The following is an 8534-nucleotide window of genomic DNA, read 5'->3' as shown; positions in this document are numbered from 1 at the left end:
TTGTATTAAAAATAATTTGCTCTTTTAAATAAAAATACATTGTATTCAACAAATACAAAAGAAAAATATATTTATTTTATTATTACCTTAATACACATACAAAGAAAAACCAATAAATGATATAGGCTAGATAGAACCCAGTGAATGCACCATGCAATCACAAGAAAAACAAAAACTTGAGAATATATCTAATTTTATAAGTTATGACACCATTCAAAAAAAATAGAATACCAATTAATAAGGGAAATTTAATTGCTTATAATTATGAATATCCCAGAAAACATTTCAAGATTGACCCATCTAACATCATAATCTAACAAATTGATTTCACAATTGTACATCATCATTTATCCAAGTTTCTCTCATGATATACATTGTATAGAAACCCAAGATTTCAAAAGACAATGATAAACTATTGATTAAGTTCCCAAGACTTTGTCTGGACACCCAAGTTGCTATTGCAGCCTCTATGGTAGAAGTTGATTCTCCTCGGTTTGTAGTAAAGCCTGTTTCCTCAACCTTGCATTTTCTTCCACAATGGACTGATTCCGTTGAAAAAACTGTAAATTTAACCTCTCAATGCGAGAAGCTGAAAAAACTGTAAATTTAACCTCTCAATGTGAGAAGCCTCTTTTTCTATCTTCCTCTTGGACATGTGAATATTAAATTCAGAAGTTAAAATTTTCAGTGGTTTCAGTGCTTTTTATTATAATTGTGATCTTTATTAATTATCCAAATTCAAAAAATTGCAATGTTTACTTTATAACAGCGGACTTATAAAGCGTTCAATTTTTTTTTTCCAATTTGTTTAGGCTATTTGCAGATAAAAATGATAAAAATAACCCAATATAAATGTACAACAACATAAAAATATGTTTGAAGTCAAAGATTGTAAAGTCATGGACATTTGGAAGGTATAAATGTTTCATGCCATTTGGAACAAGACCATGCACATAATAAACAATAAATTAATTTATATTTTAAATTCTGGAAAAAAATTATAATAAAAGTATAATGATTTGAACGATCAAAGGAGATCATGACTAAGTATAATTTGACAACATATATGAAAGAAATAAAAGAATAACCTGAGAAACAGCTGCATCTGCATGAAGAAATAAAACCCTAATCAGAACTAACAACATCGACACGGTCCTAATTTTCAGACATATTATCCACTCTCCACAAGATGAAAGAATTCAAATGAATAGACTACATCTGAAACAAAGCAGTTCTGCATCTAAGTACCTAATCAGATATCACTAGAAAATACCTAATCAGATATCACTAGAAAAGCATTAAGAGGACAAAAGTTCGGCTAAAATCGCCACCAAAATGAACCCAACGTAATTAAAAATAGCGCCCACAGATCTTTCGTTGGGAGAGGAACTCGTTCTGGTGTGGCCGTACTATTTGTACCACTGGAGTTTGTTGGAGGAACGCCCTTTGGCGGAGGAGACGCAGAGCCTAGTGCTGTTACAGGGGCAGCAACGGGGATATCAATCGCTGCCGGAAAACCAAAAATTTAAACCAGAAATAAGCAACTTACCGTCCGGAATATAAAAAAAAACACCCGCAGAAACAGAGTTAGTAGAAATCTCTTACCGTTGCATTCACTGAGAGGCGGAGTGGTGATTTTGCATGAGCTTGACATGGCCAGGGCTCGCTTCTGGTCGATCGGCTGACCTAACGGATTGTTACTAGTAAAAAGCTCACAGAGACACACAACGTCTCTCCACTTTCTGGATGTCCACACGAACAGGCTTGGAGGCCTTCCAGAAGATCTTGAGAACTTGATGAACCTCGAGTACCTGGATCTCAGCAGCAATTTTAACTATATGGTGTCTCTCCCGGAATCGATCGGGGGTCTCACGTCTCTCATCGAGTTAAATATCAGTTACAATCAAATCACTGCATTGCCTGCGTCTATTGGGCGCTTGGAAAAGTTGCAGTTTCTTAAGGTGGAAGGGAATCCTCCGGTTGTGCCCCCTCCCCAAGTGGTAGATCGGGGTCTGGACGCTATTAAAGAGTACATTTGGCAGACCAAAGAAAAGAAGGCACCGCTGTAAAAACAAGAGATATTACAAATAAAGTTATGACAGCAAACGAAGAAAAATCCATTTTCAATCTAATATAATAATAACTTCTTTGGTTTTTCTCTAACAGATAAATGAATGGTTATGCACACGGCTTGAGGCTTTTTATAGTGACATGTATTGCCAATGTGATGCCTTGATCTCCATGTCGAGAAATATCTTACGCGATGTGCTGTAATAGTTGTTTCCAATTAGAGTGAGTGAAGTGTAGATATTTTTAATATGGGAATTCTTTGTTGGCAGAGAATGCAAGGAATGTTTCCAATTTTATTGTTGCAAGTACAAAAATTTCTAAGATCAGATATTTTTTATAGGAATGTTTCCAACTTTATTGTTGCATGTATGCAAACTGCAAAACCAATTAATATTTGGAAAAAGCAGTGACACTTGAAATCAACGATTGAAAGTGTCTCACTTGATCTAACGGAGGAGAGTAAAAGTGTTGACAATTGTTGATGCATAGGAAAGGCCTATCGGCCTAAATATAACTTATTAATAAATGGTACGTGGTAGCTCTTAGAAAATGGTACGTGGTAACAAAATTTGTGTCAATGTGATGCCAAGGACCAATATGGATAACTTTGTAGCTATTATCACTTGTGGGAATAATTCGGAGAAATATTGTGTATGAGTTTAAGTAAATGTATATCAATTCTTTTATAAGGTAATATGTGTAGTTGAGAAATGTTAAAAAACTAGAATCTCCAAAAGCAAATTTAATTTAGAAAAATTTATATTAATTTAAAGCTATTTGTTATTATGAGTTTAATATATTACATATGAGAATTGAAAAATAAAATAATATTTTTCTTAATCATAAAACTATATCTAATTAACAACATATACCTTATTTATGACAAATATTTGTATTATATCTAATTTAAAAATGTTAGTACAAAACAAACACCAAATTAATTATTTTAAAAATAATTTATATAAAAAAATTATAATTGATATCGACACTATAATTGTAGACATAAATAATTTTTAATACATGTATTCTGTATTAGAATATTTCTTTTAATAAAGGGCCTATTTGCATTATAGTTGACGACAAACTACATCGTTAATTTTATTAAATTTTTATATTATAAATTTCAAAATAGCAATATTTATCTTTCTTTCCAATCAAAACAATTTTGACAGGCGTAACCATTGATATTTTCATCTAAAATATCATTATCTATATATATATATATATATATATATATATATATATATATATATATATATATATATAATAAACACTTATAATATTTGTATGAATATATACATGGGTAATACTTGGTAGGTTTGATAAAAAAAATAAAATTAAAACAAAATAAAAAATTGTTAATAAGTTAATGGTTAACAAAACCTCTCCCATTATCTTAAAAAACCTCGTTACATGGCTATCAAGAAAAAATTAAGATAATTCTATCTTTACATAGATTAATTTAAAAAAAAAAATTATATCATTTCAAACTATATGACTAAAATTTTATAATTGTCCCTTTTATTTTTTTAATCATTAAAAACTTCTACTATTTCCAAGGTGCTCAAACAAACTTGTAATGCCTCTTTTGAAAAGAGAGATCAACCATAACATTCATTTCCCTTAAGTTGTGTCTAGTCTCAAACCATTACCGCCTGCTTGAGTCACTTCCAATGATGAGGACTCGATATATTTTAATCATCAAAAATTTCTACTATCTCCATGATGCTTGAACAAACCTATAATGCCTCTTTTTAAAGGAAACCCATCATAGCATTTATTGCCCTAAAGGTATGTCTGGTCTCTAACCATTACAACCTATTTGAGTCACTTCCAATGATAAGGACTCAATTCCAATTATGTTTCACATCTAACCAGCCATTGGTTGGGAGTTACTAAATATTTGTAATTTCCTATCTTCAAAATAATTTTCCACATATAAAAAATCTCAAGCTCCGCTTTTGTGTTGGTGTCATTGCCTAGACCAAAATGAAGTATTATGTATGAAGACGTTCTATGGGGAAATCCCCCAATTCACTTATAGACCCTTAAAAGGCATACATAAACAACTAAATGTTATAGTGAAAAAGTAAAGATTACTTTTAGAAAGCTAAATTACATGTAAGTTTAGGAAACATCAATAATGTGTCTAGACATTAGGAAAATCTCACATAAATTTACAAAAAAGTTGCAATATAAATATATATATAATGTCATTTCAAGTAATTAAAAACTACTTTATCATATTTATTTACATTTTGTATCCTAAAATCATTATGTGAAATTTATATTATAATTTTTAGTGTCACTAAAATCTAATATTAAATTTTTTTTTTTATTATATATAGGAATAGTATTTGGGTTGGTTTTACATTATCACTATAACATTTAGTTGTTTATGTATGCCTTTTCAGGGTCGATAAGTGAATTGGGGGATTTGATTGTAGAACGTCCTCATACATAAGACTTCATTTTGGTCTAGGCAATGACACTAACACAAAAGAAGAGCTTGAGCTCCTTTATATGTGGAAAATTACTTTGAAGGTAGGAAATTACAAATATTTAGTAACTCCCAAGCAATGGTTAATTGGATGTGAAACATAATTGGAATTGAGTCCTCATCTTTGGAAGTGACTCAAACAGGTTGTAATGGTTAGAGACCAAACACGCCTTTAGGGAAATAAATGCTATTGTGGATCTCCTTTCAAAAGAGGCATTACAGGTTTATTCAAGCATCGTGGAGATACTAGAATTTTTTGATGATTAAAATATATTGAGTCCTCATCTTTGGAAGTGACTCAAGCACACGGTAATGGTTTGAGACTAGACGCACCTTGAGGGAAATGAATGCTATGGAGGATCTCTATTTTCAAATGAGGTGTTACAAGTTTGTCCGAGCACCTTGGAGATAATAGAATTTTTTGATAACTAAAAAGTAAAGGGGACAATTATCAAATTTTAGTAATATAGTTTGAAATGATATAATTTTTTTTAATTAATTTATGCAAATATAAACTTATCTTAATATTTTCTTGATAGCCATGTAAGGAGCTTTTTTAAGACAACGGGAGAGGTTTTATTAACAATTAACCTGTTAACAATTTTTTATTTTGCTTTTTCTTATCAAAGCTACCAAGTATTACCCATGTATATATTCATATAAGAATTATAAGTGTTTAACTTCAATATATATATTATGGTATTTTAGATGAAAACATCAATGGTTATGTGTGTCAATATTGTTATTTTGAACTTTAGAATATAAAAAATTAATAAAATTAATGATGTAGTTCGTTGTCAACTATAATGAAAATATGCCCTTTATTAAAAGAAATTTTATGTTTATTTCATATTCTAATACAGAATACGTGTATTAAAAATTATTTTTGTCTACAACTATAGTGTTTTTATCAATTATATTTTTTTTATATAAATTATTTTTAAAATAGTTAATTGGTGTTTGTTTTGTACTAATATTTTGAAAATAAATATAATACAAATGTTTGTGATAAATTAGGTATATGTTGTTAATTGGACATAGTTTAGATGATTAAGAAAAATATTATTATATTTTTCAATTTTCATATGTAATATATTAAACTCATAATGATAAATAGCTTTAAATTAATATAAAATTTTATAAATTAAATTTGTTTTTGAAGATTCTAGTTTTTTTAACTTTTTCCAACTACACATATTACCTTATAAAAAAATTGATATACATTTACATAAAACTCATACACAATATTTCTCGGAATTATTCCTATGAGTGATAATAGCCATAAAGTAAGAGTTTAAACTGATGAGATTTATAAGAAGCACGATGACGAAAAGAGGGTCATTCTTACCTGGAACTGGAGAGTTTCTGCATCGAGCAACCTACCTGCAACACAATACACCCTATTAGTTAACAAACTTAGAACAAAGAGGATATAAATATTTGGAAAAGAACCTGTTGGTTTGTGTGCTTACCTCCCTAAAATGTTTTTCAGAGTAGAACCTTGTCTGCAGCAAGAGCACACTATCAAGCCACCCTGGATAGAGGTGGAATTCAATCAATCTTGACACCATGCAGAGGTCCAATACGAAAGACAAACTTAGAGAGTGAAAATAATCAAGGCCATGTAAAGTTAGGTTGTTGGTGTTACCTGCATTTGCAGGGCTCACCATAGCCTCCATGAAAAATAGCAGAAGGACCCTGTCCTGGTGGAAAACCTCACCAAATAAATTGGTTGCAGAGTAGCAAGAAACTAAAGAACAAAGACAAAAATTGGTTCTAACCTCTACCAGACATAGGAAAGTGGTTAGGGGGTTAGACCCTAAACCCTCCCCACCGTTGATTTGCTTTGCCATGATTGGATGGCATAAAATGAGACAAGTGTTAATCAAGATCAATACCAATTGGCGAAGACATGCACCAATCTCCTCTAACCATGTGCCACAGGATTCAGAGTACATAGGCTAGGTAACCAAGGTTAGGTCACAGAAAGCTAATGCACCATGGGCCATGTGAAACTTAATTACCATCAACCATATACTTAGCACTAACTGTGAGGTTTGATATACATGCATTAAAATATATAATAGTTTTGTTCGGTATATTCGAACTCAATTCAATTTCTCATTAATAATTCATAAATCCTCACTAAAGGGTCCATTATTGAGGTCTGTATAGTGATGTAAATAAAAAAAAAATTATATAGTTTTTTATTTGTTACAGATGGTATTAGAACTCAAGTTCATGTGCTGAGACTCTTTGTGGAAAAGATATATATTTGAAATGGATGGGATTTTGGTCTGACTCTATTACTTGGAGTACTTATGAATTTTGGGGGAGAGCGGAGGAAAAACCCTGCACCTAGGGTTTAGCACTGTTCTGAACAGGTTCACCAACAGTTCTGGCAGCGCACAGAGACCGATTAGTTGATCTTCTCCTCAGAGGCCGTGTACTGGCCAGAAAAATGGCAGATGGGGGGTCCATTGGGACCCCAACTTACAGGGAAATAGTCATGCAGAAACACAAAGCACATGAAGGTTTCAACATCTCTGGGTATGAAGCCCGAAAAGACAGCTCTGGGACAAGTAGCGGAAAAGCAACCCAGCGGCAGAAAGATCCAAACCACAGATCGGAGATGCCAGCAAAAGTCAGTAACAGACAGGAGAAGCACGGGAACAAACCGAAAGCAGGCCAAAACAGTTCAGATCCATTAATCGCTCCATCAGATGAAGAAAAGGAACATAGGGAGGGAAAACGCCCTATAGAAAATGAGGATAAAATGGAAGCTTCCAACCTCAGCCCCAAAAACACCCTGCAAGGAGTCTGCAAACCCAAAAAGAAGGAAGCCCTCCGTGTGGTCTTCTTAGATCCAGACATTCAGGCCTATAGAGACCACATGATGGAGCATGGAATCATATGTAAGTTTATGGGACTGTGGCCAACAGAAAGAGCTCTCTGTCAATGGATCAAGCATCACTGGCGACCAAAAGGTGATGTCAAACTTCATCTTAGAGCTAAAGGTTTTTTTACAGTTGTCTTTTCTAACCTAGAAGACAAAGATAGGATCTTCGATGGAGGGCCTTACTTCCTTTCATCAGCAGGCCTCTACATGAGGCCATGGAAGGAAAACTTCGTGCCTGAAAAGGAAACCTTCACCCAAGTCCCTGTGTGGATCCGCCTCTTCTCATTACCTATATATTACTGGGGCCTAGCGACCCTAAAGCGCATAGGAGACTGACTTGGCACCTTCATTAAAGCCTCGGAGGCAACGATGCAAAGGAAGTACACTTCCTGTGCCAGGATCTGCGTTGAAATGGATGTCTCAGGTGCCTTACATGAAGGACTGTGGCTAGAGTTCAGAGATGAAGATTACTTTCAAGCCATCGACTATGAACAGATCCCCTTCCGGTGTAGGAAATGCCATGAACATGGTCACCTTGTCAGGGAATGCCCATTAATCAAACCAGTGGAAGATCTCAAGCTTGAGCAGCCAACCAAGAACCAGGAGGTTTTCAAAAAGCCAAAATCACGACAAAGGGCCTACAGGAAAAGAACAAACAAAGCAGTGACAGATCCCAGCAAAACTCTTAATCCCTTCAGCATTCTGGACTCAGAAGCAGACTCGGAAGGTAACAACAAAGAGACAAAGCTACCAGAAGCTCCTCAAAAAAATAAGACAGACCACAGAACAACGGATGCAGAGGAAACCACAGAAAACACAGAAATACAAACGTATGAAGTAGCAGATGAATGAGATGAAGACACAGACATGCTAACAAGTGATGGGGGAAGCAAAGACCTGGAACTCAATGAAGTTCGAGAAAAAGAAGGGGTAAAATTGCCAGATATGGAAAAGCACTGGAGAACACAGGGGCTGGAAAATATCCCGGAGGAAGAAATAAAGAAGATCAGCGACCTCTTCATAGCAAGACAACAAGCGGCGCTAGACAAGCAAAAGAAAAGATTA

The sequence above is a fragment of the Pinus tabuliformis genome, chromosome 7 (assembly GCF_031772625.1).
Source record: "Pinus tabuliformis cultivar Carrire ecotype Pingquan chromosome 7, CPIR1, whole genome shotgun sequence".
NCBI classification, from domain to species: Eukaryota; Viridiplantae; Streptophyta; class Pinopsida; order Pinales; family Pinaceae; genus Pinus; species Pinus tabuliformis.
This window is presented reverse-complemented; position numbering follows the sequence as displayed.